Below are 17,430 nucleotides of genomic sequence, written 5' to 3' on the forward strand. Positions count from 1 at the left end.
CAGTAGCACCACAATTAAATAAGTTGGTTTGAACCAAAGGTTCAAATTCAAACTCCATATGTGGTTATTTAAATGCCATCTATTTGATTTGCCCTAGAAAGTATGCAAACTTGTTCAAACATGCATGAAAACAACATTTGATTTTTCTGATAATTTTTCATATATAAATTATTTCATTCTGAGCTACGGTTTATTTTCTATGAATTTTTTATGTTTAACTATTTTTCTAGAATTTCCAAATCATTTCTGAAATAGAAATAATCCATAAAGCTATTATCACATCAGCCTTAGGTCAGCACTATGTCAGCAGTCAACAAAGTCAAAACTGACTAGTGGGACCCACTGGTCAGTGACTCGCTCAGTTAAACCGTGTGGTTAGTGTTAATTTTGCACTAATTGTAAAGTTAAGCAGGGCCGGCCCCACATGTCATGGACTCCAGGGGTGGTTGTTAGTGGTCAACGGGGTCAAACCGGCCGGCAGTTAGCCGTCGGCGAGGCCCGAGATGGCGGCGCGGCTCAGAAATGCAGCACAGGCGACCAAATCGACGGTGGAGAGCACCCACGCATAGCCTAGCCTGGTGCGCATCCAAGAAAGCAAGAGGGGCTAGCTGGGGTGTCTACTAACATCGCCGGCGAGATCGGCTATAGCAGGCGGCACTCGGGCATCAACGAAAACAAGACTGAAGTGGGCATGGTGATGCAGTCATAGCACCAACAGCCTCTATGCAGTGTGGTGAGCACGATGGATGCGCTCTCGGGACCAAAAGGTTGCTGGAGCTACGCCGGCAACAAACTCAGGCGGCGGTGCACTACGGCCTTGATGGGAATGGCAGCTAGAACGAGAACTAGGCATGGGGAAGAGAGGGGATCGGAGCAAAAGCTCACAGGGCGTCGATTGGCAGGATTAGGGTGCTCGGGGGAGGCTGTACGATGACGTAATGGCGATGTCGATCCGGCGGACGTGCACGGAGAAGATGGGTTGATGGCGAGGCGACAGGGCGTCTGGCGATGCGCGCTTTGACGAGAAGCTTCATAGTGTCGATGTGGTGTTTAGGACAGCACGGGGAGGCGCCGGGATGGTTGTGGCAGCGAGAACTACGCGCGTCTATGGCGCTTCGGTCATGGGTGAAGGGGAGTGAGGGAGAGGCGAGGGGGAGGACTTGAGAGGCCGACTCGATCCACACGGCGTTGGTGGGGTCGTTCGAGGCGTCGCACAGGTAGGAGAGGGAAGGCAAGCACCTCGTGTGGCACGCGGAGGACAAGCGCGTGTCAGTCATGCGCCTTGTCCGACTGGCAGCAGGACGTCGACGACTGGCACATGCCGGTGGATTGGGCCGGTTGACTGGGCCGCCAGGTAAGGCCAGATTTTCCTTTTCCTGGGTTTCTTTTTCTATTTTGTTTTCTCTGTTATGATTTAGTTTAGGCACTAAACCATTTAAATAAATTCTGAAAATTATTTTGGAGGTTTAACTGAATTATTCTAGAGCTCCACAAATTACTTCAGAATATTTGGAGAATATAAAATAAATATAGCATTTAATGGCTCCAATTCAAATACTTTTGTTTTAATTAAAAAAATCTAAAAATGACCCTAAAATATATTCATCATTTTTGGTAGAGGCTTCGACCTTAACCAGAAATCATGAAGATTTCTTAGGGCATTTTGGGTTCATTGAAAATATTTTTAATTGAACCTAAGAGGATTAATGAGGTGCTAGGGTTTGGTCATTCCCCATTTCAAGTTTAACTGAGATTCAAACATGATGCAACATCAGATGCTAGCACTAGGCATTACCAGAACTAGGGATGTGACACTCTGCCAATGCCCTGCCCTGAATCGTTGATGTGGCCTCAAACATCAGGCCAAAGCTGGATAACTCCAATTCCCATTCCACTATTCTGCAGGTAGCCTCTGTGTTTCAAAGCATCCTTTGCAACGGGAAGTGTGTGACAACCGTGCTCTCATGGGCTTGGAAGTAGTAGCGTAGTTTCCTTGAGGCCATGACAAGGCCGAAAATCAATTTTTAGACGCCAGAATACCTGGATCTAGCCCCTGGAACGGGGAGCTGGCGCAGTATACTCGGCGCTGCACCACCTTTTGCCTTGTCGTGCTCCTCTTTGTCCTGATCAACATGTGGCCTTGCCAAGCTGCTCTCTCTCTCTCTCTCTTCCCGGGATGGGTCACTTGCTAAGGTTGCTATCTCCTACACCTCCCTCTGTGCCACTAATGCTGCGCTAACCACTTGATTAGTCGTTACCAGATATAGCAGAAACAGATGCTGTGGTTTGGGTGCAACCAAAGTGGGCACAGAAGACAAGTAGGTCTTCAAATCTTGCAGCGCAGCGTCTGCTTCCGGGGTCCACTTCATGGGTCCTGCCTTCTTCCAAATTTTGAAGAACGACAAGGCACGCTCGGCAGACTTGGAGATGAATCTGCTAAGTGCGGCAACACATCCTGTCAAACACCTCATGTACTTAACTATCTTGGGTGCCTGAATCTACTCGATGGCCTTAATCTTATCAGGGTTGGCCATGATCCCGCGGTGGGACACAACGAAGCCAAGTAGCTTGCCGGAGGGGATGCCAAACACACACTTCTCCGGCTTCAGCTTCAAGTTGAGCTTGGGCAGATTAGCAAATGTCTCTTCTAAATCCTGTATGAGGGTTGACTAGCTCATATGCCTGTGCGTTGCAACGGGAGAGATAACTGATGTGTCCATCAAAATGTTCTCCGCAATAGTGGGGCAACAATGCAGAGAGTTGTAGTGTTCTCACGGGTCATTTTGGCCGGCAAGATCTTTATAGTAGTGGGGTTGGTCAGAGTGGCGGCCACTACCGAACTCGTGCCTTTTTTTCGTTCAGTTCCACCTCCTTGTCAAGGTTTTGGTGACCTCTTGATTTTTCTATCAAAATGCGAGCATATTTTTTGAAAAAAATCTTTAATTTCTGGAAAAAGGCAAGCAAAATTTGGAATAGAAAGATTTTTTGAAATTCATAAACATTTTTTGAAAACAATAACCATTTTTAAGGCGGAGAAATGATCATTTTTTGAATTTGTGAACAATTTTTTTAAATGGAAACTTGTTTTGAACATTCAAAACCATTTTCAAAAATGTGTTTTTAATCACGAACATATTTTGAATTTTTGAACATTTCAATAACAAGGAGTATTTTTGAATTTCTGTTATTTAAAAAATCTAATTTATTTTATAATTCTCGAACAATTTGGAATTTTTTGAAGAACTGCGAACATTTTTTTAATTTCGAACACATTTGGAATGAGAATAAGAATTCAAAGTTCCAAATATTTTTGGGAGTGGGAACAAATTTTGAAATTCTAAAGATTTAACGAAAATTTGTACAAAAAACAAAAAATTTAAAGAAGAAAAAAATAAATTTATGGGAAAAAGGAAAAAATAAATTGGAAAGGAAAAAAGAAACATAAAAGTAGAAAAAGAACACAAAAAATAGAAAATGGGCTGGCCCAACGTTGGGCGACCTATGCGAAGCTCCAACTACATGTCGCCCTGTGTGGAAAATAAGTTCTTCATGCTGAGTGGAAAGGATATCAATGGGTGGCTTCTCTGGGCCTTAGCGCTTGCGGGCCCACATATGAAACTCTATACAAAATCATTTTTTTTCCTTTTCTAGGAGATGGACCACAAAAATTTAGTACCACCTCGGATATAAAAAAAATCGGTGGTGAACAGATGAAATAATTGGAGAAACGCACCTTGCTTTATTGACTGCAACATCATCCATATAAGCTTCGATGTTCCTGTGCAACTGTGGTTCAAAACCAATTCGGACTACTCTTGGAAAAGTTGATCCAACACTCTTCAACCCGAGAGGCATGCACACAATGCAATATGTGCCACATGGGGTGATGAATGAGGTCTTTTCTCCATCTTCCTTGGACATAAAGATTTGATGGTATCCAGAGTATGCATGTAGAGAGGAGAGAAAATCACACCTTGAAGTGGAATCCACAACCAAGTTGATGCACGGCAAGGGGAATGGGTCCTTCGGGCATGCCTTGTTCAGAACCGTGAAATCTATGCAAAGCCTCCATTTCCTTATAGCCGTGTGCACAACCATTGGGTTTGCTAACCATGTTGTATGTAGTACACCTCTGAACAAACCAGCTGCCTCAAGTTTCTTGATCTCCTTGGCAATGAACTGTTGCCGCTCCAAGGCCTACTTTCGAACCTTCTGCTTGACGGGTCGGGCATGTGGGCAAACAACAAGGTGGTGCTCGATTACCTCCCTTGGAACACCAGGGATATCAGATAGTTGCCATGCAAACACATCGATATTCGCCCGCAGGAAGGCACGAGCACACTTTCCTATTTGTCATCAAGGGTGGTACTGATAGTGAAAGTACCATCAGCGCCAGCCGGCCCTGCTGGGACCTTTTTCACATGGGGTGCAGCAGCCTTGGACCTCTTGCCGTTGGAACTCTCCGACATGTCATTAATAGGTGTGGCACACTCCAAAGAGGTATGCTTCCCGGATTTGTTGCACGTGTCCCTGCTAGCCTTCTTCTCTCTTTTGCTTTCCTTGGTAGCCATTGTGGCTTCAGCAGCCTCTGCCGCGACTGCGTCCCAGTATACCCTATACAAGAAAATAGTTGGGTCTTTCTTGTCTGATGAAATGTCAATGACACCCATCGGCCCTGGCATCTTCATGGTGTTGTAGGCATAGTGGGATGCCGCCATGAATTTTTTCCAGGGATGGGCGCCCAAGGATTCCGTTGTACGGCATGAGGAGGTCGACCACATCAAAGACAACCTTCTCAGTCCGGTAGTTCAACTCTCTCCGAATGTCACTGGCAACGTGATCTTTCACTTAGGATGAGTCCTACCGGGATTGAGTCCTTGGAACGTTCCCCTGGCCTTAAGCTCTTCCTCTGCTATCTGGTGTTTGCTGATAATTTTGGGGAAATCAGATTCAACGTGGCCCTGCCGTCAACCAACATTTTGTGACTTTGAGGTTGCGGATCGTTGGTGAGACCAACAATGGCAAGCACCCTACCGTAGTGATGCGGTCGGGGTGATTGTCTTCAAGACGTTACGGATTCTAACTCTGACTCACCTCTATTTGTTAGAGAATAAACGGTTTTCTTCTTCTTGTTGTTGTTATTATCTGGAGCATTCATATCCCACCTATTGTGGTTTTGGCACGGAAGATGTCCTAGTGAAAGGACTTACATGTGGAGCCATCGCACCTAGGTTAGCTTGAAGGTGTTGAACGGGACAGACGACACAAGAGTTACCCAGGTTCGACCCCTCATGGTGGAGGTAAAAGCCTACTCCTGCTTTAGATTGTACACACCCGATTTTGATTGCTTGACCTAGTTTTCGATTGCTTGTTTCTTGAGTTAACCCGCTGCCGGGTCTCACTTTTATATACACAGGTAGAGGCCAAGTGGCTTACAGAGTCCCGACAGGCTCACTCATCATGACCGACTTGGTTGGTAAGTAATTCTTGCCTTACAATACAAGTCATCATACGGCGGTTCATGGGCACCGGTTCTGGATCCAGGCCCGCCTCCAGGAGTCGCCATCTTCACGTATTGGTCTTTCCTGGACTTCTTTATAATGAGCCATCAAAGGCATGACCCAGCCCCTGCTGGGCGGGTTATACCTAGGAGTTATATCCCCAACATTAGGGCCCAGGTTGAGTTGAACTTGTTCAAGTCAATCTTCATCATCTTAATTTGAACAGAATTACACTCCAGTATGAAATCTCCATTCGCACCTCTGTAACCCGCCACGACAAAATACCAGCAAATCTTAGTAACCTGCCATGACGTGCATATTGATTTCGCACAAAACCAAGCATATCTTTAACAGATCCTTATCAATAATAGCATTCCCGAGAATCGAGGTGCCCTCCTTATTAACCTAATCATCTCATCTCCCGCATTTTTGTTCCAGCTGTCTCTTTTTCCTTATAAATAGGGACATGGGCCCCTGTGCTCACTTTTACCCCTGCCTGTGCATCTTCCTCCTCGCGACCTTGCTGTGACCGAGCTCCACCGCCGCCGTCCTCCTTCAGTGACAACTATGCCGGCCGCTGCATCCACCTGATCTGACAAGAGAAACATGGCGCCCCTCCGCTGTTCATCAGCATCAGTAAGTTCCAACTTCATTCCATAGTAGATCTGAATTAGGGTTTTCACTTGTTTGTTTGTGTTCTTCACCGTTCTTCATGTTCATCCTCTAGAACGAGTATTTTTTATCTAAAAAATGGTAACGAGATTGCACTGTACCAGTTTAGCACTGTTCCTCAACCACAACTACTCATCTCTGCCCAACGCTCAATCTGAGTTCCCACGTTCTTCCACTGCCGTAGCCTTAGGGAAAAAAATTTAGGAATTACTTTTATTTTGCGGGACCACTGTAGATCCAAAATCATAGGCGAAACTTTGCTGAACCTGTTTTTTCAGCACTTAGTAAAAAGTTTGCTCCCCTCCAGATCTATAGACGATAGCCGTCCATGGCAGTTTAAATGATAACCTATAACCCGCCAAGTGCATGCCGGCTTAACTTTGAATCCCTCTTTGAATTACCAAATTAACATTGTCTTAACCCGGCTACACCTTGTCGGCTTAACCATGCTTTTAATCTTATTTTTAGGCCTTGCACAACAAACATGACTAAGACCTCCACTTCATGTGACTGGGTCCCTTCATTTGTCGCAGAAGAAATGCCTGATGATTATGTTAAAACTGGGATCTTGTCATCAAAGAATATCATTCAGTGGCGTGTTCCAAACCTAGATGAAGCTAGAGCTCAGCGGAGGGAGAATGAGGTTATTGTTTTTGCTGATCACATAAACCGGGGCTTCTCACCGCCCGGGTCAAAATTCTTCCGTGATGTTCTGCATTTTTTCAACTCCATCCCCAAGATATCGGACCCAATTCCATTTCAAATATCTGCAATTTCCAAGTCTTCTGCGAAGTGTATCTTCAAGAAGAACCCAACAATGAACTCTTTAGAGAGTATTATTACTTGAACAGCCAGACTGAGTTCAGAGATGGATCCAGCCTAGAACTTGGTGGAGTCTAAATTCAACAACGAAGAGACACTATTTTTTTGTTCTGCTGGACTTCCAAGTCATCCTAAGGACTTGAATCAAACTTGGTTCTACTGCCAAGACACATCTCCGGCTGAAGAGAATCCTCTGCCAGGTTATCGTGACCACTAGCTCCACCCATTGCACCCTCTTTCAGACCGTCTCACCAGTGCTGAATCAGCCAAATATATGCCTACCTTTTCAATGGTTAGAGCTATGCTAGTCAACGGGTTGACTGACGTCAACCTGGTCCGTTGCTGGGTTGCTTGGAGGGTCATCCCTTTGAGCCGCCAGCCCGGCTTAATGTGCACATATACCGATGATGTCAAAGATCCGCAACATGACAACCAAATTCGTTTGACTAATAAAGCGATCAATGATATGACAAAGACCCTTCTTGGGGGAAACTTGGAGAGCTTTAGCAAAGTGGGGTTGAATCCCTTCTGCAAACTTAACACGCCACCAGATGTAAGCTCTCCAACTCATTTACCTTACTCACTGTTTATATAATCTGCATATCCCTTATCTTCTTGTGACTTATGCATGCTGAATCTGATTTTTGGGATAAGAAGTATGAAGAGAAGGGGAAAGCGCCCAATAAACCCATGGTTAAGACCAAGGCCCCTAAGAAAAATAAGAAGAAAACAACCGCCTCACAGCTATTCACTCTTAATGTTGAGTCGGAGGTAGAGCTTGACTCTCTCGGTTCCCATTTTATACATCTTATTGACGCTGACCACTCTCAGGACGACGCGGAAGCCAGCCAGGCAGGTGATGAAGAGGTCACTACTATTTCCTCTGACTTAGAGCCTTTGCCAAGATAGAAAATTTGACAGGTGACCCGGAAAGTAAGGTTTTCTCACCCTTTAGCTTACTTGGATGCAAAATTTATTTTGAAGCAACAACAGCATGAGAACCGGCACCGAACTCGGAATGGTGGATGTGGAGAGCTGTCCTTCGGGTTACCCAACACACCGGGTCCTCGCAAGCGCCAAAAAGAGGTGCTTTAGAATTCAATCTATTTTTATCCAAAGGCGGGTCTTATTCGACAACCACTTAATCCTTCTAAATCCAATTATCAGGGAACTTCTCATTCCTCTTCTGGCGACTCATCACAAACCCAACTGCCGGCTTTCAAGACTGTTCATGGGCAATGATTTTTTGACCTCGCTGTTTTAGCATTTGTACACACATATACTGACCTCCTCATCCTTTTCTTGTAGTGGGATAGCAAAGCCAAGCAAGAAGGCGAAGACTCATAAGTCGGCAGATAAACCAAAAGCTCATGAGCTGGAAAAGCTAGCACCAATCTCTGAAGCCTCCGTGCAAAATCCTGTGGAAATTTATGATGACCTGACACTAGAGAACCCTAGTGCCTCCATGGACCCTATGGATGCTGACACGTCTGGTACTAAGCCGCCAAGTCCAATCAATCCTTCTGAGGAGAATGTTTAAGATGTGTTGATCGCCGGTACTGGACTTGCTGAGTAGGGGAATCCTACCATCCTGGCTAAGCATTCTGCCAAGGAAGAATTGATTGAGAAGCACAAGGTCAAATTTGATATTGCCAAATATTCTCATATGGGTGTCAGTTAGTTACTCTCTAGCTATCTCAGTCAAGTGCACACCAGCCGTGATCTTGAGATGGCCATAGTCAAACAGATGCACCAGAAATATGAGGTACAAACTTTGGCTTCATTAGTTATTATACTGATTCAATCCGCAAGTCTTAGTCATAGGAAAGAACTTATTGAGTATGGCAAAGACTTTAATCAGTATACCATAGTAAACACTTCAAGCCATTGCCCCCATGACCTGGATTTCCTTGAAAAAGATGAGCAGATCATTTAAATTCGCTTCTGAAAAATGGAACTTCACCTCATAGCCCTCATAGGACAGGTTACCTTTGGAAAAGATGAACCAGATTTGTCTGCCACTTTTTGGAACAACTTCTGCACCCATTAGCCCCCAAGTGCCACGTGTTGGTGTTTGCAAAGGGCTTGGTACTTTGTACGATATTTTAACATAGCAGCTTATATTTGTTCAACCTCTTGTTTTATAGGAGGCCACATCTCAATTGGCTAATTTGAAAACTAGACTCGAGGTTCAAGAGTTTGAGACCCAGAAAGCTGACTCCAAGTTCAAATTTGTCTTGGATGAAATGGAAAAACTGAAAACTGGGTTTCTTGTAGAGAGAACCGCCTGGGCTGAAGAAAAGACTGCCTTAGTGCAGAGAGCCAAAAACGTTGAAGCTTCTTTGCAAGAGGTCACCGCAGAGCTCACCGGCTTAAAACGCCACATTACGTAGATGACTGTCGCTATCTTTGGTAAGTAATACTGGATATTTTGATCGTTTCCCATGCTCAACTTCTTAACCCGCCTGGCGACTTAATGGCATGTTTGTTGAACAGGCTCCAGGAGTGCCAACCTTGTCCAAGATATGCTAGTAAAGCTGAAGGCGGTTTATACGCTGGTGGAGCAACTATATACAGGCACACAGTAGTCGCAATCTTGCTCACCAAGCAAGCACCTTCTCTTCTCAAGGATGTTTTGAACAAGCTCTTTGTTATGCCCACAAGAATCAAAGCAGTCATCTGCTAGAGCCGGTGCTATTACTGCCTTGAGCCGGGCAAAGGCGGGGCAGGCAGAACTAGACCCGGCCGAGCTGGCCACTTGTTGCCCAAGTTTCAAAGAGGACGGGTCTCCCTTTGATCATGTCGGACTCCAGGCTCCGCGGACCATAGAAAGGTTCAAACTTAGGGGCGTGTGCGAAGAACTCAACCTCTCAAGACCCGTGATCCGCTTCTCTCATGACCTAGATCGACGAACATGACAGAGAAAGACGTAGGAGTTTACCCATGTTCGGGCCACCTTGCGTTCTAATACCCTACTCCTGCTTTGTGGTGGATTGGCCTCGCAATGGGCTAAGGATGAACTAGTACAAGTGGAAGAACAACCTCAGGAGGCTTGTTCTTGTGATGAGATCTTGGTGGTTCTATGAGCGGATCACCTGTTGAGTTGATCCATCGATCCCCCTCTCTATGGTGGTGGCTACACCCTATTTATAGTGTCCTTGGTCATCTTCCTCCAAAACATAGGCGGGAAGGGATCCCACAACGGCCAAATTTGAAGGGGAACAAGAAGTACATCTAATCCTGACGACAGGTGGTCTTCGCTTGCAATGTCTCTGAGCTTGACGTCATGGTGGGCTCGATGATGACATCCATCCTGCCGTTTTGGCGGTCTTGGTCTCGTTGCACGCAAATGGCAACCTTTGGATGATTCCTTACGACTCCACACCTATGCTTGCCTCCTTTGCACCAAAGAGGAAACCTGTTGTACTGCGCCCGCTTGCACGCGCTTGGCCTTGGTCGTCATGGCTGATGTCATTTTAGCCTCGTGAGGCTGGGCCTTGCATAGAAATCTCCACTCCGCTCAGGAGGTAGCCTAAGGAGGTCGCACACTCGGGTGGTCTTGATGTCGCCTGCCTCGCGAGGCTTGGCCCCTCAAGAGGTTCTTGTCTTTCCGTAGTCGAAGGTGGGCCGTACCAGGCTATCAACGAAGCCACATTGTGGGCCGCACACAGGCAGGTATGGGTACCCTGGTTCCTAGAACACCGACAGAAGCCCTCGAGCCCAAGGCGCGCTCGCACTTGGCTTCGAGGCGAAGCCAAAGGGCAAGTGCGGAAAGCCGCGGGTGCCAACCGCCTGTGGACCGAGCTAACATGTGATGCTTGATTGGACATAGGCGTCTCCGCTTCTCCACGCGGCCTCGCCAACTGGCACGCCCTAACAAAAAGGCCAGTTGTCACAGCCAAGCCTTCAATGCCTTCCCTTTGTCTTGCTCCAGATCTCATCCATCTCCGGCCGAGGGCGTCTTGAGATCCACCAAATCCTCACTACCAAGCTCCTTGCCGATGGGGAAGAAGACGAAGTCCGCCGGCGTGACCGCGACCGTTGTTCCTGTTGTCGATGAGGCTCGTCGAAGTTGGCTCGTCGATCATCACTGAAGTCGATGACCTTGCCGCTGTGTTCCCGTTGATGGCGGGCCCGAAGAACGAGAAGGGAGCGACCGAGATTCGGGTCGGCTCCGCCGAGTGAGGAGCATTGAAGGGCGCATTCTTCCTCTTCTTCCTCCACACCCTCTTCACGGGGCTCGTCACGCCTTTCTCCAAGTTCTTCTTCACCATCCTTGACCATTACCAGATCCACGCGCTTTGTCTTCAACCCAACTCCGTCCTCATCCTGGCGGTCTTCGCTTTCTACTGTGAGGCCTTCATGGGGTGAAGCCCTCCATCGCGTTGTTCCGCCATTTCTTCTCCCTCCGGACGCACGGCTCAAGCGAGCTCTCCGGATGCGTCTTCTTTGTCGCACTCAATGATAACAACAAACTCATGAAGGCCACGAAGAAGGTGGATGACTTCCGACGCAAGTGGGTCTATCTGGACGCCCGGAGCCAACATGCTTGGCTGGAGCTGTCGACAGCGCGACCGGAGAAGTTGTCTCAGTGGTCTCATGAGAAACTCATCGACCCCAAGGCAGCGCCAGTCTTCAAGAAGATCAAGGTGGACATGTGCTCTAGGGCACTGACAGGGCCCGTGATTGTCCACAAGTTCTTGCTGCAGCGTCTGGCGCCTCTCTAAGCTCACTTGCGGCCCATGTGGGACCTCAAGGGTGCAGAAGATGATATCCGGTTGCTCCCTGGGAACCTATTGGCCAATCAGTTGCTTGTAGCCGTGAAGGCCCTGGTCGGAAAGGATCCAGGCTACCCTGAGACGACCCATCTTCAGCTGTACCGCCGCGTCGATGGGGCGGATCTGGTGACCTCCATGCCGTACTTCAATGAGCGGGGGCTCGTGTTGTCTGGGCCCCCTGACTCCCCAGTGGCACTGTCTCCGGTGAGGACTCTGTCGAGGGCGAAGAGCTCGAGGAGGGAGACTCGGAGGCGACTAAGGAAGGGATGGGGAGATCTCTCCTCCATGGCGGAGCGAGCTCCTTTGGAGTTTTCCTAATGATGGCAACATTGGGGAAGGCCTGGTCGGAGAGTCCTCGCGTCTCGCTAGTGTCGTCACGAGGTTCGAGAGGCCCTGCACCAAAGGTCGACCTGTAGGGGCCTGAAGAGGGGAACGGCGCCGACGCCACCTCAAGGCAATGCCCTCGCCTTCTCGCCTACTGCCGCTACTTCAGAATCTCCCACCGCGTATCCGGTGGAGGCTCCAGCTGCGGCGAGGCCCTTGCTTTAGAAGCTTGGTTGCAGCATCGTCTTAGGAAAGAGAAGAGCATACGTCGTCGCAGAAGATAAGTGCTTTGCTTTTATTCTTACCTTCCGTTGTGATACCATGATCATGATGCTGCTCTGATGGTCAGGCTAGCCCTCAAGGTGAATAGGACAAAGGAGGACGTTGCTCCCAAGGTGCGGCGGTCCCCAAAGGTGCCAACTCCTGACGTGTCCGTGGGAGACGTGACGCCTCTGGAACCCCCTGCCCCGGCCGATGCCGCGATAGCACTAGCCCAGGTGCCAACGCCACCTCCTTCCCAAGTTCTCGCGCCCCTAGAACATGGCTCCTCCTCCAGGCCCGGCTCTTTGGAGGAAGCCTATGCCGTGCTGGAACAACTCCGAGACAACCTTCAGGGTGCTACGGGTGTGAAGTGTCAAGGCACCTGGAGCTCATCTCGGGGTGGCTTCGAGTCGACTCTTCTGTCAGGACGGCTTGGATCCAGGCCGTAGTCATCGTCGCGGGTGCCCAGGAGTAGGCCATGAAAGCGACAACAGCTCGTGATGCTGCGTGGCCAATGCCGCGTCTGCCAAAAGCCGCTGCCACGAGGTGGAGGCCGAGTTGGAGATGGAGCAGGCAGGGCAGGAGCAGGGCACGGAGCCGAGCTGGCTGGACAAGCTGAAGGAGGAGGTAGATGCGGCCCAGTTGTCCCACGCCAAGCATGTCTTGAATGAGAAGGCCGAGCTAGAGGCCAGGAAGAAGAGGCTTGCCGTAGCTGAGAAGGTCGGGCGCGACGCCTTCACCTCCTTCAAGCTGAAGTGCCACGAGGCGCTTGACTCCCTTTACGGGGAGGGGTACGACAAGCCGGTGGCGACCCCGGATGGTGGTCACTCTGGTCTTCTCACCAAGCTTGTCGAGGAGCTGGGGAACATCTCCGCTGCGCTGGGCTCCATGGTGGAAGGGGAGTGCCGCGTGCTCTTCACTACTACCGCGATGCGGATCTATAGCCATCTTCATCTCCTGTAACCCAGCCTGGACCTTGGCACCCTGCTGGAGCCGGTGGCACCCGAGTCCTGGGCTGCAGCTGCTGAAGCTGCGAAGGAGCAAGTGGAGGCCCTGGTGGTGAAGTTCCACTGCGTCCATCCTAAGGTCTTGGCGGCCGGGGCCGGTGGCGAAAGCGACAATGGCACCGTCAAGGATGCGCTCCCCAAGGCGGCTGGTGGCGGCGAGCAGGGCTGAAGGCGGCACCCATCTTTTATCCTGCAACATTGAGCGTGCCTCATGGAGGCGTAAGGACTCCTGTTTGAATTCATGAACATTATAGTTTGTAATAATTTGCTAGGATTCCAATTTTCCATTCCGTGCTCGATTTCCTCCAGTTTTCCTTTAGTGTTCTGCATTGGCATGGCCTGGCCCCGCGCATTCCTCAAACACCGTTGGTTCATCTGGATCGCCAGGACGACACCAATGGGTGAGGGACTATGTGGATAGTGAGGCCCCTAAGTCGCGATGCTCAGGGGTCCCCTGTGACGTACGAATGGCCTTGTGAAGGAAGTGCGAACAGTGTCTGGGTTAATCTGGAGTCCTCATACCTTTCCTCGCCAGCTTTTTCCTGGGAGGGTCGCGAGACAACTAGGTACCGAAGACCTGGTAGGGTGGTGTGCGCCAGGCGTGACCTGGACACAGCCCCCGGCCCAGCCGCCTCGTGTGGCTCTCATGGGGGAAAGTTGGCGCGATGAGGTTAGTGTGGCCGCTAGGGTGACCTCAGTTGTTTATCATCGGCCCAGAGCATGACACTTCCACTCTTGCAAAGGCATAGCCGCTCCTCGACTGTGCCGTCCTCCAGCGCAAAGCATGGGGCTTCCACTTGTGCATGCGAGGGGGTTCTCTCTGAGGGGAGCCCCGGGGCTTGAATAGCCCCGTCCTGGCACGTGGCTTGCACGGCAAGACTAGACGAGGTGTTTATGGGCACCCGTGAGCTAGCGCGGGGCTCACAAGGCCCTACCTCAAGGCGGGTTGTGCCTGAATTTTGGTAAGGATGCTAGCTTGAATCCTGCGAGATCGTTAGGTCACCTGTGTCGAGTGAATCTACGGGGGATATTGCATGAGAAGGCCAAACACCAGCGACCCCAGGAGGTGACGTGAACGGGGTCGGCCCGCCAAAAAGAGCCCAGCCGTTGGATTTGTCGATGCTGCAGAGCACAAACGCCGTGCCCAGACTTCTCATGCATTGATCCCAAAGAAAGACAACTGGTGCGCAGCTCCTGTGGTGGTGAGGCACCGTGCCGTGCGCCCTAACTTATCCACTCACGATTAGATCATGCGAGAACAAGGCACCAAGGGCCACGGGAGGTGACATACACGGGGCTGGCCCGCGAGATAGAGCTCGGCCACTTGGGTTTAGCTACGATCAGGGACGGACCCAAGCACAGACACCGTGCTAGTCCTTAATCATGAGGCGGTCGAGGGCGGGTTTAAAAGGGCGCACAATGTTCAGGATGATGAAGCATTGGACAGGCAGGTCATAAAATATAGTAGTTCATAATAATGGAGAAATCTATTTTTATAGATGCGCAAAATGATACATGCTGCTGGGTGGACCCAGAAAGCTTGAGGGTGATGCAGCCCGAGGGGCGGCCTCAACTGAATGAACTAAAAATTCACCTGGCAATGTTGTGGTAGAAGTGTTGAAGTAGCTGAAGATGCATGCCACCGAAGTTGCTCCTCATGGGCCAGCAGGCTCCTGAGCTTCGCGGGGTGTCACATCCCCAGGATTAGCCCTTGTTTGACTTTGCTTTATGTTCATGTCATCATGTTTAATTTCTGAAAGTTGAATTGAGGTTAGTTGAAACCCTCATAAAACAGTTCAAAACTAATCAGCATGCAATTTTCTTCAAACGAGTCCAACAAAATGTTCCTGTTACTAACAGGAACATTTTTGTTGGACTCATTTGACAGGAACATTTTGTTGGACTCATTTGAAGAAAATTGCATGTTGATTATTTTTGAACTGTTTTCTGAGGGTTTCAACTAACAGGAACATTTTGTTGGACTCATTTGAAGAAAATTGAATGTTGATTATTTTTGAACTGTTTTCTGAGGGTTTCAACTAACCTCAATTCAACTTTCAGAAATTGAACATGATGACATGAGCATCAAGCAAAGTCAAACAATGGCTGATCCTGGGGATGTGACAACTAAAATATTTGAACTTTATTACTTATATAACAGAAATAAGTCCAACTCAAATATGTCATTGATTTAATTCAAAGGCCCAAAATAAATATTTCTATGATTCTAAAAATATTGGTTTGAATTCACCTCTTACTAATATGTTCACCAAGTAGCAGGAACATTTTGTTGGACTCGTTTGATGAAAATTAAATGTTGATTATTTTTGCACTATTTTCTGAGGGTTTCAACTAACCTCAACTCAACTTTAGAAATTAAACATGATGAAATGAACATCGAGCAAAGTCAAACAAGGGCTGATCCTGGGGATGTGACAGTGGGATTCGAAGGCTTCGGCTCCTCCTCCAGGACTGCCTGGCGCCTGGCTTCATGAGACGCCATGACGTCATGCATGCATCGCTGGAGTGAGGCTGCCACGCCCGGCAGGCCGAAAGGCATTCAGACGTAGCTGTGGGGGCGGCCTCCGCACTGGCCGACACTGGACAACTAGAAGAGCTCCTGAGAAGGAGCTCTGTTGAGGCTCGGGATGTTGATGCAGACGCGCAGTTCACCGCTCGTGTCCTGAGTAGCAGTTGCGTTGAGTGATGCGGGCCATCGCTCGCCTCGCATGGCTCGTGCCTCCTGAAGATCTTCGATCGCCCGGGTGATGAACTCCTGTGCGCTTGGTGCCTCGCGCCCTCTACCTTGCTCCTGCAAGCGCGCGCTGAAGCACGCCTCCAAATGGTGCCCGAATGCCTCCCGCGTGACGTGGGCCAGATCGGAGGCCTTCTAGAGAAGAGCCCCAGAGCCTAACCTGAGGGGGGCACCGTGTGCGCCTTCCTATGCGGGAAGGAAAGGCGCCCCAGCAGAGGGCAAGGGGACCGAGTCACGACCATCAGGCATGTCAGCCTCCTGAGTGCCCTTGAGGATGAGCTGCTTCTTCTTCTTGGGGGAAACCTCAGGGGGAAGGACGACACCTTCGCCATCCGAGTCCTCGACCGCTGTAGCCTAGTAGGCACGCTCGAGGGAGCACACCGCATCTTTCTCATCGCAGGTGACTGTGATGATGCCACTGCTTCATGGCATCTTGAGGACGTTGTAGCCGTGGTGCGTTGCCGCCATGAACTTGCCGAGGGTTGGGTACCAGAGTATGGCATTGTACGACAAGCGAATGTCAGCCACGTCGAAGTCGATGAGCTCGATGCGGCAGTTGTCTCGCTTGCCGAAGGTGACGGGGAGACAAATCTGCCCGATTGGGTGCATGGAGCCGTTAGTCACCCCTGAGCATGGCTTGGTGGGCTGAAGTTGGTCATATGGCACCTGGAGCCTGTCAAATGTCTTGACAGAGAGAACATTGAGCCCAGCGCCGCCATAGACGAGTGTCTTGGTGCTGAAAACGTTGCAAATGGTAGGTGAGCAGAGCATGGGGAGCGCACCTGAGGTGGCCGTGCACTTGAGCTGGTCCGAAGAATCAAAGGTGGTGGCGTACTTGGACCACCTGAGCAGATGTGATGCCTCAAGCTTGGGAAGGGCCGCGTTCACTTCACGAGTGAACTGCTTGAAGATGCGATGGGAGGCTGGGGCCTGAGCACCCCCCAGGATGCAGGTGATAGCATGAGGTTCTTGAAAGCCCCCAGCCCCATCATCTTGACGGTGGTCGTCGTTCCATCTTGGTGGCGGTGGCAGCAGAGGGAGGCCAGCGTTGCCCTGAGGACGGTCCTCGTGAGGCTGATCCCGCCACGAGCGATCACCAGGTTGATCCTGCTAGTGGTCATCACAAGGCTGGTCGTGCCAGCCCTGACGATGGCCACGGTCGTCCCAGCGGCCCCCGTCGTGGCCACCTCCTCGGTCGTAGCCACGGTCGTTGCCCTTCGGGCGCCGACCGAGGCGTCCGTCACAGATGGCCCTGAGCTCTTGACAGTCGTTGGTGTTGTGGTTGTGTACGTTGTGGAAGACGCAGAACG

The sequence above is a fragment of the Triticum dicoccoides genome, chromosome 4B (genome assembly GCF_002162155.2).
Source record: "Triticum dicoccoides isolate Atlit2015 ecotype Zavitan chromosome 4B, WEW_v2.0, whole genome shotgun sequence".
NCBI lineage: Eukaryota > Viridiplantae > Streptophyta > Magnoliopsida > Poales > Poaceae > Triticum > Triticum dicoccoides.